The sequence below is a fragment of the Rana temporaria genome, chromosome 2 (assembly GCF_905171775.1).
Source record: "Rana temporaria chromosome 2, aRanTem1.1, whole genome shotgun sequence".
Classification (NCBI taxonomy): Eukaryota; Metazoa; Chordata; class Amphibia; order Anura; family Ranidae; genus Rana; species Rana temporaria.
Genome location: NC_053490.1, coordinates 231,777,377 through 231,794,209, shown reverse-complemented (window position 1 = coordinate 231,794,209; position 16,833 = coordinate 231,777,377).

The following is a 16,833-nucleotide window of genomic DNA, read 5'->3' as shown; positions in this document are numbered from 1 at the left end:
AAACGCTCAGGTGTGAATGCAGCCTTTAGGACTCGTTCTTTTTCACATTTTTGAAATGCAGTTTGCAGCATTTGTCGCTCAACTTTTCTGCATGGGAAAAACACACGCCTGTTTTGACAGCTTGGTGCCAGATAGCACAGCATGCCTTCAGAGGTCTAGTGGTCTCCATGGGTTATGGTGGGAGGTCATAATGGTATGGCCAATCTGTGCATTAAACCCAAAATCAAATATAATGCAATCCGATGCGATGGCTGCATTTGTTTTCTTTTTAATTTTTTTTTTATTTTTACCTGGTGTTCCAGTCAGGAAATCTGTTATTTTTCAACTTCCTTTAACCCCTAATGACGAATGTCCAAACAAATCTTAATTTGAGCCTGAACCTAGTTATGCAATTTTAGCATGTTTGCAAAACTGTACATATCATTGCAACTACTTAAGCCTCGTACACACGATCGCATTTTTCGACAACAAATATATAATGGCAGGGTTTTGTTGGATAATCCGACCGTTTGTACGCTTCATCGGACATTTGTTGTCGGAATTTCCGACAACAAATGTTTTAGAGCATGCTTTCAAATTTTCCGACAACAAATGTGTCTTGTCAGATTATCCAATCGTGTGTTCACAAGTCCGTCCTAAAAAAATCCAAAGTACAAACACGCATGCTCTGAACCAATGCTAACCATAAGACCCCTTTCACACTGAAGCGGTTTTACAGTGTTTTAGCATTAAAAATAGCGCTATTAAAACACTCATAAAACGCTCTCCATGCATCTCAATGGACCCTTTCACACTGAGTCCTGCAAGCAACATCTTAAGAGCAGCTTTTGGGCGCTGAAAAAAAAACGCTCCAAAAACGACCCTCTTCATTGAAATTAATTGAAAGCGCTGTAAAAACGCCTTACCCTTTCACACTGAGGCGTTGCACTGGCGGGGCGTTGAGAAAAGTCCTGCAAGCAGCATCTTTGGAGCAGCTTTTGGGCGCTGAAAAAAATGCTCCAAAAACGCCCCTCTCCATTGAAATTAATTGAAAGAGCTATAAAAACGCCTTGCCCTTTCACACTGAGGCACTGCAAAAACGTCCTAAAACGTTAAGGTCTTAGCGGTGCTTTACCAGCGTTTTTCGGGCGCTGGCAGTGTGAAAGGGCTCTAAAAGCACTCAGGCTTTCACATTGGGATTGCAGATGAGGCTTCGCTCGAATAACGCGTGAAAAACGCTCGAATAACGCCCCAGTGTGAAACGGGCCTAAGACAACATTAGCAGAAGTTGCCCAAAGGGTGGCGCTAAAGAGCTAAAAAACCATGCAGTTTTGTGTATGTTGGCTGAAAAAGCTCTGCCATCTGTATGCAGAACAAGTTCACAGCCAATGCCCTTCGCACATCATTTCAAGGATTTTTCCAATGGAAATCTGATCATGTGTACAAGGCTTTAGTGTATCTAGGTGAATTATACCTTGTTTTTTCAGGCCCTTCATGCATTCAGTTGTGTCCAGGCTGAGACACACATCTCTATTGGAGGGGCTGTGGGCAAATTAAAGCAGATTTCCCCTCAAAAATGAAATCATTGTCAATCAAATACAGTGACACTGGAGAGGGGGTGGGGCTAAATCCTGTCTGTGTCAATGGACACAGCAGCAGAACTCGGGAACGCACCTGCATGGGTGCCCCCGTAGAAATCGGCTTTCAGTGGGGGCACCCGATGAAAGGGAGGAGCCAGGAGCAATGGCGGGACACCCCAGAAGAGGAAGATCTGGACTGCTATGTGCAAAACCCTTGCACAGAGCAGGTAAGTATAACACGTTTGTTATTTTTATTAAAAAAAATATATACATTTTACAACCCCTTTAATAGCACCAAAAGGCTAAAGCCCTGCTATTGAATTTACTGTACCACCACTGCCTGGCAAAAAGTTTTCTGGATATGAACATTTCTGGTGGCAAATTATCAATTATGACAGAAAAACTCTTATGCCTTGTACACACGATCGGTTCGTCTGATGAAAACGGTCTGATGGACCGTTTTCTTCAGACTAACCGATTGTGTGTGGGCCCCATCGTTTTTTTATCCATCTGTGAAAAAACTAGGAACCTGTTTTAAAATGATCTGATGGTTAAAAAACCGATAGAAAAAAACGATCGTCTGTGGGCACGTCCATCGGTTAAAAATCCACGCATGCTCAGAATCAAGTCGACGCATGCTCGGAAGCATTGAACTTCATTTTTCTCAGCACGTCATTGTGTTTTACGTCACTGCGTTCTGACACAATCGGTTTTTTAACTGATGGTGTGTAGGCACGACAGATGAAAGTCAGCTTCATCGGATATCTGATGAAAAAACCCATCAGACCGTTTTCATGTTGAACCGATCGTGTGTACAGGGCATTAGGCTGGGTTCACACATATGCAAACACAGACATCGCATGTGATTCGCACCTAGAGTTAACCTGAACACATATGAATTACACAAGTTCTGAGGCTAATTCAATGCACTGAGTTTAATTACCACCTTAATCAGCCACAGTGTAATTCATATGTGTTCGGGTTTAAAGGGATGACGTGGCAACCCTATTCAAACTGCATTGCTCTGCCGATCACATGCGATGTCTGTGCAGTTCTAAACGGTTATGTGGCTGAACTCACATTGGATTCACACAAAAAAGGTGCAGGGACCTTTTTTTTTTCAACGCACTGGAATCGGATCGCATGAGTGTTCACATCCATGCGATCCGATTCCTGTCCAAATTCACAGTTCGCACTGCGATCTTTGAACCGTTCTGGGGGTATAATTAACGTCGTATTGACACCCGCAATGGTTCACAGAGGGCAGTGCGATGCGGGAACCATACTGGAATGGCATCGCAATATCCTACTTTTTAACCACTTAACGCCCGCCGCACGACTATTTACGTCCGCAAAATGGCACGGACGGGCAGATGGGCGTATATATACATCCTTGCCTTCTAGCGGGTGGGGAGTCCGATCGGGACCCCCCCGCGAGCGATCTGGGACGACGGCACGGCTATTCGTTTATAGCCGCTCCGTCGCGATCGCTCCCCGGAGCTGAAGAACGGGGAGAGCCGTATGTAAACACGGCTTCCCCGTGCTTCACTGTGGCGGCGCATCGATCGTGTCATCCCCTTTATAGGGGAGACACAATCGATGACGTCTGACCTACAGCCACACCCCCCTACTGTTGTAAACACACACTAGGTGAAGCCTAACACGTTCAGCGCCCCCTGTGGTTAACTCCCAAACTGCAACTGTCATTTTCACAATAAAGAATGCAATTTAAATGCATTTTTTGCTGTGAAAATGACAATGGTCCCAAAAATGTGTCAAAATTGTCCGAAGTGTCCGCCATAATGTCGCAGTCACGAAACAAAATCGCTGATCGCCGCCATTAGTAGTAAAAAAAAAAATAATAATAAAAATGCAATAAAAATATCCCCTATTTTGTAAACGCTATAAATTTTGCGCAAACCAATCGATAAACGCTTATTGCGATTTTTTTTACCAAAAATAGGTAGAAGAATACGTATCGGACTAAACTGAGGAAAAAAAATGTTTATATATGTTTTTGGGGGATATTTATTACAGCAAAAAGTTAAAAATATCGAATTTTTTTCAAAATTGTCGCTCTATTTTTGTTTATAGCGCAAAAAATAAAAAACGCAGAGGTGATCAAATACCACCAAAAGAAAGCTCTATTTGTGGGGAAAAAAGGACGCTAATTTTGTTTGGGAGCCACGTCGCACAAGCGCGCAATTGTCTGTTAAAGCGACGCAGTGCCGAATTGTAAAAACGCCTTTGGGCATTTAGCAGCATATTGGTCCGGGGCTTAAGTGGTTAAAGTGAGAAATAATGTAAGTCAGCGTCAATCTATTTTATACAATGCTTGCATAGTGGTAAGTGAATTTCCAGAGTCAAACAATAGGTACTCTTTAAGTTACATGACGTTTTGTAACTTCCAGAAGACAGGGAAGGAAATGGCATAGATTTTGGAATGACATCATACATTACAGAGGAACTTAAAAAGCCCCAAATAAATGTGTGCTTGACTTTACATGTAGCTCTTGGCAGTCAATGCATCATCTCTCCTATACATTCCACTACAATATTTTTATTGAATGGTTGAATTAGCCACTATATCTGCGGAAGATTTACCCCCTTCATGCCAAGGCCATTGTTTGCTTTTTGACATTGCGTTTTTTTGAACGACAATTGCGCGGTCATGCAACGCTGTACATAACAAAAATTGATATCATTTTTTATACAAATGGAGCTTTCTTTTAGTGGCATATGATCACCACTGGATTTTTCATTTTCTATTATATAAACAAACAAAAAAAGACTGGAAATTTTGAAGAAAAAAAAAACAATATTTAAAATTTTCTGCTACTAAACATATCTAATAAAAAAAAAAAATCTAATATCGTCATACATTTTTGGCCATTATGTATTCTGCTACATATTTTTAGAGATGCACTAAAATTTTTGCACGGAAAATGCATGTGGATTTGCCACGATTTTGTTTTGCAATTTTACTGTGCTTTTCAAAAGTCATGTGACTCAAAAAACGCATCAAAAACGTAACAGGTGCGTTATTGATGCGTTTGATGCATTTCAATGGGAAGGTGCGTTTGATTTTTAACACCACAATGGGAACGCAATGAACCAGCGTGAAGACATATTTTCTTGCGCTAAAGGTGCCAACAAAAAAATTCATGATCATTTAAATTCACAATATTAATTAAAAAGTCCAATATAATACAAATTATATATAAAAATATATATTTATTTAAAAAACTGTCATTTTCAGTTTCGACTTTGACTTTGGTTTCGGTTCTAAAATTTCCTTTCAGTGCGCCTCTACATGTTTTTGGTAAAAAAGAAAGGAAAAAACAATAAGCGTATATTGATTGGTTTTCTCAAACGTTCTAGTGTCTACAAACTATGGTATGTATACTGGATTTTTTTTTTTATACTAGTAATTGCGGAAATCAGTGACTGCGATATTGTGGCTGACAAACAGACACTAACTGAAACTTTTGACATTTTGTGGGAACCAGTGACATGAATACAGTGATCCGTGCAAAAAATATGCCCTGTCCCTGTACTAATGACTCTGGCTGGGAAGGGGTTAAACATCGAGGGCGATCAAAGGGTTAACTGTGTGCCTAACCTGTGTTTTACTGTACTGTGTGCCGCTTTTATGCAGGGAAGTGATGGATTTTATTCCATGCTTTGCAGGGACACAAAATCCATCCCTTCCCCTGTCAGAACAGAGATCTGCTTTGTTTACATAAGCAGAGCTCCAGGTCGTGTCTCTGCCTGATAATCACCAGGTGCCAGCGGATATCCAGTGCCCAAAACTCACAGATCAGCTTCTGCTGTGAGTAATCACAGCAGAAGAGGTACACCCCCTAAGGAGAAGTGCAGAATTGCGTGTGTATAAATTTTATATATATATATATATATATATATATATATATATATATATATTACACACACATACACAGTATGAGTATACCCCTCACATTTCTGTAAATATTTTATTATCTTCTATTATCATCGTTTCATGTGAACACTAAGTTCCGGTTCACACTACAGTGACTTGTGATCCAACTTGTGTCGCCCCAAGTTGCGTGACATGAGAAATTCCATTGAAGTGAATGAGAGCCGTTTTAATGTACACTGCTGAAGTCACTCAGAAAAGGTTCCTGTACTACTTCAAGGCGACTTCAAAAGTGAGTACACCCCTAAGTGAAAATGTCCGAATTGGGCCTAAAGTGTCAATATTTTGTGTGGCCACCATTATTTTCCAGCACTGCGCTAACCCTCTTGGGCATGGAGTTCATCAGAGCTTCATAGGTTGCCACTGGAGTCCTCTTCCACTCCTCCATGGTGACATCACAGAGCTGGTGGATGTTGGAGACCTTCCATTTCAGGATGCCCAACAGATGCTAAATAGGGTTTAGGTCTGGAGATTTGCTTGGCCAATGTTGAGTTATTTTGAGAGGACAGCAAATTTACACTGTCATACAAGCTGTACACTCACTACTTTACATTGTAGCAAAGTGTAATTTCTTCAGCTTTTTCTTCAATTTTGTGCTACCTGGAAGATTGCTGGTTTATGCCAGATTTTGGAGAGACAGGCATGCTGGTTGGATGTGACCAGACTATGGCTCAGGGCCCCACCCAACAGACAAAACGTCTGTGCATGGGAGTCAGGTGTACTTCCATTCCTCTGCAGCAGTCAGAGGCTGCATGGGGGCAGCAAGAGTGTGCATGTCTGCAGGAGGCAGATGTAGTCTGTGACAGAGCAGCAAGGAGCTTATCGGGAGTAAGCTAGGAGAGCGATTGACTCTAAGGAACTCTTTTGGTCTGAGGAGCAGACCTGAGGCCTACGTTGGAGGCCTAAAGTAGCAGTGTGGCAAGAGAGTAAGCCACGAGGCTGAATCATTCTGATTGTGGAAGATACTGTAACGGTGGAACCCCCTGCGTGGGCTACTGATATCTTTTGTAACCTTTTCAATTCTTTTAAATAAAAGTGGGCTACCAGGCGCCTAAAAATACAGTTTTGGACTGGTGTACTCACTGAAAACGCACCTACAGATTGAGTCTGATCACCCCAATCTTAATATATATATATTTTATTTTTTTTCTATGTATACAAAAGGCCTATTTCTCTCAAATATTGATCACAAATCTGTCTAAATCTGTGTTAGTGAGCACTTCTCCTTTGCCGAGATGATCCATCCACCTCACGGTTGTGGCATATCAAGATGCTGATTAGACAGCATGATTATTGCACGGGTGTGCCTTAGGCTGGCCACAATAAAAGGCCACTCTAAAATGTGGTTCTATGACACAGCACAATGCCACAGATGTCGCAAGTTTTGAGGGAGCTTGCAATTGGCACACTGGCTGCAGAAATGTCCACCAGAGCTTTTGCCCTTGAATTGAATGTTCATTTCTCTACCATAAGCCATGTCCAATAGCTTTTCAGAGAATTTGGCAGTACATCCAACCAGCCTCACAACCGCAGACCACGTGTAACCACATCGAACATCCTCACCTCCAAGATCGTCTGAGACCAACCACCAGATGAATATCGGTTTTCACTGTACAGTAAGGTGACCAGATTTTTAAAATGAAATCCAGGGACATATTTTTTCTTTACTAGTAATGGCAACAATCAGCGACTCACTGCCCGTCGTCGCCCGCCTCACAGCCTCTCAAGTCTTACTCTTCAGGCCCCGGCTACTACTGGATGGAGAGTGGAGGAAGATCACTCCGCCAGGGAAGGGAAGGCAAGGAGATAGGCAGGAGGCTGGCCAGGATTTGAGCCAAGGCAGAAGAACATGCGAGCGAAGCTGAATGGGCATGCGCCCGAAACTGAAGAAATATTCTCTCCACTCCGACCAGCACATGATAAGGGGCACAGATAATGGGAAAAATACAACCCCTCTATGCTAGTAGCCACGGTGGAGCGGTGGTGTGCAATTCTAATTTTTTTATTTAAATTTTGCACTGACTGTCTTTGAAATTGCTCCTGCCCCCTATTAAATCCAATCTAGGGACAGACTTGGTCCGGGGACAGTGTCCTCAATCAGGGTACTGTCCCCTGAAAGTGGGGATGTCTGGTCACCCTACTGTACAGGGCAGATGGCAGACAGCGTGTATGGCGTTGTGGATCGAGTGGTCCATGGTGACAGTGGGGTTATGGTATGGGCAGGCATATGCTATGGACGAGGAAAAGAGGCGCATTTTATTGATGGCATTTTGAATGCACAGAGATACCATAACGAGAACCTTTTCACATCGTTTTTCAGCTTCTGAAAAACGACAAAAAAAAAAAATCTAACATGCTGCATTTTTTAAAAAAAAATTGTTTTTCGGGTTGTAAAAAATGATCGTGTGTGGGCAAAAACAACGTTTTAAACCCACGCTTGCCCAGAAGCAAGTTATGAGACGGTAGCGCTCGTTCAGGTAAAACTACCGTTCATAATGGAGTAAGCACATTCATCACGCTGTAACAGACATAAAAACGCGAATCGTCTTTTACTAACAAGGAATCAGCTAAAAGCAGCCCAAAGGTGCCATCGTATGTGTTGTACGTCACAGCGCTTTGTTCATAATTTTTCAAAAACGATGGTGTGTTGGCAACATCGTTTTTAATGATGAAGTTGGAAAAACGTCGTTTTTTGGACATGCTGAAAAACAAAGTTTTTTTTCATGCCGAAAAACGATCGTGTGTAAGCGGCATTAGGCCCATTGTTGTACCATTCATCCACAACCATCATTGATTGATTGATTTTTGAGTTTAGTTAGGCGCCAAATGCCCACTGTGAAGTGAGCGTCTAAGCGCCGCTGGTGAGATGTTACTTTGAATCAATCCGTGGTGAGGAAGAGAGAGAAAAGAGAAGAGAGGGCGGTGAAAGGAAAGGGTATCCAGCCCTTAGGGGAGCAAGAGGAAAGAGCTGTGAAGTGTATCAGAGAAAAACAGAAAAGAAAAAAGGAACAGTGGGGATACTAGAGGAGAGGTAGAAGACATCATAGTTATTAAAGAGGCAAGTGGCCCCTTCAATGAGGGGGCGAAATGTGAGAGGGAAAATAAAAAAAAAAAATGTATCCATAAGCCTGGACGAACGTTTTTTTCTGAAGAGGAGCAGGTTAGGTGTCATCTTAAGTTCCAAGGAGAGGGCATTCCACAGCATGGCACCCCTACTCTGGAGTCGCTTGCCTCCCATGGAAGAAAGTTTAGATGGAAGAACTGTGGCTAAATGTTGGGTCTTGGATCTTAATGGGCGCGAGGGTTCATAGTGCACCGCCAAGCTGTGTAAATACTTGGGACCCTGTCTCCGGTATGCACGAAAGAAGATACAGAGCGTTTTAAAGATCACTCTCTGCTCGATAGGGAGCCAATGAAGTGATCTCCTGGCCAGGCTAATATGGTCTCGTCTCGCTAGACCGAGTACAAAGCGAGCAGTGTGGTTCTGAACCACCTGGAGCTTATGGGCCCATTTTTGCGGGGCACCCAATAGGAATACGTTTGCCCCATCTAACCGGGAATGGATAAAAGCCTGGGCAAGTAGTGATCTGTTATTTTGCGTGAATAGATGTTTTACTTTTCTGAGGAGCCTTAGATGGTAATTGGCATTCCGCAGGATGTTTCTAAAGTGGGGCACAAACGAGAGGGTGTCATCAATTATGACTCCTAGGTTTTTTTACCTGCTTGGCTGGAATGGGTGCAGGTCCGAAAGATGGAGGCCAAGCAGCCAGCAATAGGGGGCTAGTAGGACCAATTAATAGAACTTCAGTTTTGGCTGCGTTCAGTCCAAGCTTATTGTCAGCCATCCAGTCCTGTATTTCTACCAGGCATTTCGCCAGCTGAACTGGCTGCTGAGGTCCTCTTGCTGAATCAACCAGAATTTGTGTGTCATCGGCATAAAGCTGGCACTCCAAGTTATTGTTCTGGATGATGTCAGCAAGAGGACGAACATGGCAGTTAAAGAGGAGTGGCGATAGAGCACTCCCCTGTGGAACTCCGCATGTCAGAGGTCTTGGGGTAGACCGGTGTGTTCCCATCTTGACATATTGTGTTCTCTCATGGAGAAACGAGCGTATCCAGCTCATGTTGCAGCATGATAATGCACGGCTCCATGTTGCAAGGATCTGTACACAATTCCTGGAAGCTGAAAACATCCCAGTTCTTGCATGGCCAGCATACTCACCAGATATGTCACCCATTGAGCATGTTTGGGATGCTCTGGATCGGTTTATACGACAGCGTGTTCCAGTTCCTGCCAATATCCAGCAGCTTTGCACAGCCAGGGAAAAGAACCCGATCCAGGTGTCTGGGTCACAAAAAATCTTCTCCTCTTCAAAATGATGGTGCTGGCTCAGTATGCAAAATAGCGTATAGACAATTATTCAATCCGGATGGCCGCACTCCAACAATGATTTCTTTATTGGTTAAAAACCATACAGCAAAAGATGCAATCAACAGCTGACATGTTTTACACTGTAAATACTGGTGCTTACTCATAGCTTTGAGTAAGAAACATTTCAGCTGTTAATTGCATCTTTTGCTGTATGGTTTTTAACTGATCAAGAAATCCTTGTTGGAGTGTGGTCATCCGGATTGAATTCCTTTCTATAAACCAGTGATATGCAATTAGCGGACCTCCAGCTGTTGCAAAACTACAAGTCCCATCATGCCTCTGCCTCTAGGTGTCATGCCTGTGGCTGTCAGAGTCTTGCTATGCCTCATGGGACTTGTAGTTCTGCAACAGCTGGAGGTCCGCTAATTGCATATCCCTGCTATAAACTTTGCACAGCCATTGAAGAGGAATGGACCAACATTCCACAGGCCACAATCAACATCCTGATCAATGCTATGTGAAGGGGATGTGTGAGGGAAATGGTGGTCACACCAGACACTGACTGTTTTTTGGACCTGAACCCCCAATACAGTTAGACCCCTTTCACACTGGAGCGTTTTTCAGTCGCTTTAGCGTTAAAAGCTCCTGTAAAGCGCCTGAAAAAAGCTGCATCTGCAATAGCATACTAGCTCATTATGAATTACTTACCTTAGATCCAAGCCCCTACAGCGGTCCTCGTACACCGCTCCGACGGCGACATCACTCCCGGAGTTACTTCCAGATATTGCGGGCTCCGGCGCTGTGATTGGCCGGAGCCACGATTACGTCACTCCTGCGCATGCGCGCGGTAACTGCAGCAACGGCACATACGTTGAGGACATCGGCACATGCAGATACAGGGGATATCTTCTAAACTGTGCAGGTTTAGGAGATATCCGGGGTAGCTACAGGTAAGCCTTATTGTAGGCTTACCTGTAGTAGAAAGTGGTTGTAAAGGGTTTACAACCACTTTAATGTGATTTGTTCCCTACATTCTACAACCAGAAAAGGAGCCCAGGTTGGTAGGTACATTTAGCACACTATGAGGCTATACCCATAAGGGACAGCATAGTTTTTTTTTTTTTGTAAAGGTGAACTTACCCTTTAAACCAGGGGTCTCCATACTTTTCAAGCAAAGGGCCAGTTTACTGTCTTTCAGACTTCAGGGGGGCCAGATTCTGACCAATGGGGATAGAAAATGCCCCAGGGCCGAGCATCAGTGAGCATTAACATGGCTTCCAGTATTGGTTGGCAGTAGGAGGAGGAATAGTGCTCCATCATTGCTATTAGTGGAAGAAATAGTGACCCATTGTTGGTGTCATTGGGAGGAATAGTGCCTCATATGGTTGGGAGTAATACTACCCCAAGGGCCGGATAAAGGATAGCAAAGGGTCACATCTGGCCCTCGGGCCGCAGTTTGGAGACCCCTGCTTTAAACCAATGTTTTTGCTGGCACAGTAGCATTAAAGTAAATAATACCATGCTGTTCACCCAGCAACATATTGTACCGTATATACACACACACTAAATAAAGCAACCTTTCATCCTATTCCTCAAATCGGTACAAAAACTGCTAAACAACTATTCGCATTACATACCTTATTGTTTAGTCTTCTAATACCTATGTGTGGCCTAAAGTGACACTACAAATGTTCTACATACAGTACGAATATTTGCCTTTTAGCGCCTACCTGTGGCCAAAAAGCAACACTGTATCTCTTTATATACATTTAGAGACCTGGAAACAGATATTGTTTCCACATGCGCCGTTTGCGCACATAAAAGATGATAAAATCAGTGATGTGGTGATAAATTACATGGTATTAAGATGCTTGAAATTTTAGACAGATAAGAAACAGCTGAAAAAGCTAAATTTGCATCGCTGAAGGTCATGGAGACGAGGAAGTCGCACACAGAAATACCTTCACTTGTTTGTCTACATTGATCTAATACCAACTTACATTACATTTTATTTAAAAAAACAAAAAAATCTTTCACTGCCAGGTCCTGCATTCCACTTTTAAACTCAGGTGGTCAGACAATTTTTGCAATTTTTTACATTGTTTCTAAATTTTTCACACACAGCTTTCAGAGTTTGTTAACCATTTCAACACTGGGCCAATTCTGACACTTCTCACATATATGGAAAATACATTTTTTTTTGCTAGAAAATTACATAGAACCCCCCAAACATTATATATTTATATTTAGCAGAGGCCTTAGAGAATAAAATGTTAGGTGTTGCAATTTTTTATACCTCACAGTATTTGCGCAGTGGTTTTTCACACAGAATAAAAAATAAATAAAACATTTTAATGACTTTTGTTGCACATTAACATTAGATAGTACCCAATTTTTTGGTAAAATATAAAAGATGATGTTATGCCGAGTAAATAGATAGCTAATATGTCACACTTTAAAATTGCGTACGCCAGTGGAACGGTGACAGACTACCTAAAAATCTGCATAGCCGGTGCTTTAAATGACTTTATAGGTTACCATTTAGAGTTACACAGGCGGTCTGGAGATAAAATTATTTTCAACAATACCTTACATGTGTGGTGTAATCACCGTTTACATATGCGTGCAGGACTTATTTATGGGTTTGTATTTGAATGTGAGCAAGGGGACGGGGGGCACAGTTTTTTCATTGCGATTATTTATTTTATTTAAAACTTTTGTTTTTCTATTTTTTTTTACGCTGTCCCGTTTATTAATTTATTATTTTTTTTATCAACTTTATTGCTATCACAAGGGATGAATAACATCAATTATGATAGTGTGGGTCCTCATTATAGAGAGCTCTGGGGTCTATTAAACCCCAGATCTCTCCTCTGGCCACCAATGCAGCTGATCAAACTCAGATGGGTCTGATCGGCTGCTTCCCTGGCCATTAATGGCCAGGTAGACTAAGAACAGGTCGTAGCAAAATCCTCATCCCTTACGGATTCTGGGTCACAGAGAAGGAGGAACAACGTCAGTTCCTCTCTCCCTGTATAATGCAGCCAGTTGGAGCGATCCCAGGCCCGCAGAAGTGATCAAGTGGGTTCCAAAACTGTGAAAAAATTAAGGTATGTAAAACTGTAAGTAGGCTATTTATTCTAAAAATCTGGAGGTTATTATTTTTCACATACAGCCAGGGCCGATCCGCCCTATAGGCTCACTATGCAAGCCAATTAGGGCCCCACAAAGCTGCAGAGGGCCCCCCAAATTACTAGAGGCCCCGTCTGGTGAGAAGTCATTTTCGGCCCCTCACCCCGCTTCTCAGCTCGCTGGCTGCATGGGAGAAGAGGTAAGAAGGCAGCACCCCCCACTTCTCAATTTAAGGTATGATGTCATTTCTGACAGCAAAACACCCCCCCTGCTTCTCAACTTTAATGTGACATTTCACTGTCGGCAGTGCCCCCCCCCCCCCCTGCTTCTCAACTTTAATGTGACATGTGATTTTGCTTAGGGCCCCAGGGAGGTCAGGATCGGCACTGCATACAGCTTTTAGCGTTTGTAGGGGATGGGTGCTGCTGAGGGGACATTCCAGGTGTAAGTGCCATGGGGGAATATATTTTGAGAGTTCGATATACCCTGTGGCTCTTGGTGTGTGACTATCTCTCATGCTTCAATCTCACAACCACTCAATAAAGTAAAAGTATAATGTGTTTTTTGCATATCAACAAAACAACTTAAAGTGATTGTAAAGTCTCACGGTTTTTCATCTTAAATCATAGTATGCCTTAATGTGAAAACCATTCATTGCTGCAGCTGCCCCCAGAGGCCCCCTTTTTCTTACCTGAGCGCATCCGATCCAGCAATGTGCACAAGCCCAGCCACTCCAGCTGTTGTCTCTGTCCTCATTGGACAGATTGATAACAGCAGAAGCCATTGGCTCCCGCTGCTGTCAATCAAACCCAGTGACACTGGAGCGGGGCCGAGTCCTGCTGTCTGTGTCAATGGACGCTGCAGTGGGACTCGAGATCATGCCCGCAAGGGTGCCCCCAGGGAAAGCGGCAATATTTTTTACTATAATAAATATCCCCCAAAAATATATAAAAAAACATATTTTTTCCTCAGTTTAGGCCGATACGTATTCTTCTACCTCTTTTTGGTAAAAAAAAAAAAAAAATCGCAATAAGCGTTTATCGATTGGTTTGCGCAAAATGTATAGAGTTTACAAAAGAGGGGATAGTTTTATTGCATTTTTATTAATAATTTTTTTTTTTACTACTAATGGCGGCGATCAGCGATTTTTTTCGTGACTGCGACATTATGGCGGACACATCGGACAATTTTTACACATTTTTGGGACCATTGTCATTTTCACAGCAAAAAGTGCTATAAAAATGCATTGTTTACTGTGAAAATGACAATTGCAGTTTAGGAGTTAACCACTAGGGGACACTGTAGGGGTTAAGTGTGACCTCATATGTGTTTCTAACTGTAGGGAGGAGAGGCTGGACATGTGACGTCATTGATAGTCTTTCCCTATATCAGGGAACAGACGATCAATGACACTGCCACAACGAAGAACAGTTGTTCAGCTCCGGTGGCTAACGGGTCCGCGGGCGCGGTTACGGAGCTTCGGACCGGGTCGCGAGCGCGCCGCCGCCGGGGCGCTCGCGACACCACGGCTGGGCTACGGGCCACATTTTGCGATTCTGCAATGCGTTGCTTTAACTGACAATTGCGCGGTTGTGTGTCGTGGCTCCCAAACAAAAAAAAATCGCAATAAGTGTATATTGATTGGTTTGCGCAAAAGTTATAGCGTCTACAAAATAGGGGTAGTTTTATGGCATTTTTATTATAATTTTATTTTATTTTTTACTTGTTATGGCGGCGATCTGTAATTTTTATCGCGACTGTGACATTATGGCAGACACATCGGACACTTTTGGCGCTATTTTGGGACCTTTAACATTTATACAGCGACCAGTGCTATAAAAATGCACTGATTACTGTGTAAATGTGACTGGCAGTGAAGGGGTTAACCAGTAGGGGGTGCTGAAAGGGTTAAGTGTGTTCTAGGGAGTGATTCTAATTGTTAGGGGGCGTGGCTTACTGTGACACGTGCCCGATTGCTGCTCCTGATGAGCGGGAGCAGACGATCAGTGCTGTGTCACTAGGCAGAATAGGGAAATGTCTTGTTTACATCAAGCCCGCGGGCACGGCCACGGATAAGGTGGCGGGCACGCGCACTTCCACTAGGGGGCAGGTTAAAAACAACATATATATATATATATATACGTTGCTTTTACCTGCCTGTGACATTCTGTCGACGTAAATCTACGTGAGACGTCGGCAAGAGGTTAAAATGTAAAAGAAATCAGAAAAATGCCTTCCCGCCCTTTATCATATGCAAAGCAATAAAGAAGTCAGTCAGCTGCCATTCACACCTGAGCATTTTGTAGTGCGTTTCCCTTCACCTGACCAAGCTCAAGATGCAAAATCCGGTTGTTTGTATTTGGGCCTACTTACATTTCAATGCTCAGTTGCATATATGTTCTATCAGGGAGTACTGACAATATTATTTCTCCATAGTGGAACAGCCTAATCAATTCTATGTCATACATCATCGCAGTGCACTGCACGAGTCCTGCATCTACAGCCTTTATACATGTATAATAATAATGTATCTACTGTACTGAACTTAAATCTAGCTCTCTGTATTGCTAGGGCCCGTGCTATCCACTAAGCCAACATGTGTTATCTGGTTATTATCCTCCCGTGTTTACCAAAGGAAAGGGGCTTTATCACAGGACTGGAAGACATCTGTTCTGTATTAATGTTGTTCTACCAGTGGGCACACTTTTGCTCTGACAGAATTTACTTGTTATAGATGTAACTGAATGATATTATCACAGTGTTTGTTTTTGCCACTCATCTTGCTAAGCGCAGCAGCAAAAAACTGAACTAAAGGTACATTCACATCAGGTGCGGTAGGCTATTCCAGCACAGTCCAACGCAAAACAAAGCAAAATGCCTTACCTCCTACATGGCCGGTTTTCACTACCACATTGCGGTGGTGTGTGCTTGAAAAAAAATCTGGAAAGCAGCACTTTTTACCAACGCAGAGCAGTGCAATGAAATGCACCACCTTGCACTAGAGGCTAATAGAGCAAATTAAATGTCTCAGTTTGGCATTTTAATAAAGTTTGTTTAAAAAAAATAAAAGTGAACAGTGCCATGTGCCGCGATGGGCACATCAACATTGCTGTCATCGCACTCCACTCCAACCACTGCGTTGTAATGCAGCATAAGAGAACATTTGCCAAGTGAACAATTTCTACTCCATTATTAAATACACGGCACTAAGGTCCCATGTACACTGCTGCTGCGCAGCTAAACGGACATTCAGAAGCAGTTGGACACTTTTTTAACTGCCCCGGAACTCAATTAATGTTATCCTATGTGACCGTGTACACACTCTCGTTTATTGCCGTTTTTAGGAAGTTGCGATTAACAGCGTTTCTTTGAAAGCAAAAAAATTAGTTCAGATGCCGAAGATTTACACGTTTCAGACGCCAAACGCGGCTTGTAGAGGTAGCCTGCGTTTAGCAGCGTCTCATTTAAAGGCGTTTTTCGTTTTTGGGCAGTTAAAAAAAAAAAATATATATATATATATATATATATATATATATGTATATATTTTTTTTAAAAGCTTCTAAACGCAAACGCAGCTGTAAAAACGTCCCATGTACATAAAGCCTAAGGCCCCTTCCACACGTGCGGACAGTTCAGATTCGCCTGCCAGATTTTTCAGGTGGACCTGAACGGTCGCTCCATACATCTCTATGGTCTAAAGTCTGACGAATGCAAACCCTATTTTTCTTCCGTCTGGTGGATCGGATAGGATGAAAACAGACAGACGGTCCGTATTCATCCGATCCCCCATAGAGGAAGGTGGAGATCTGACAGTT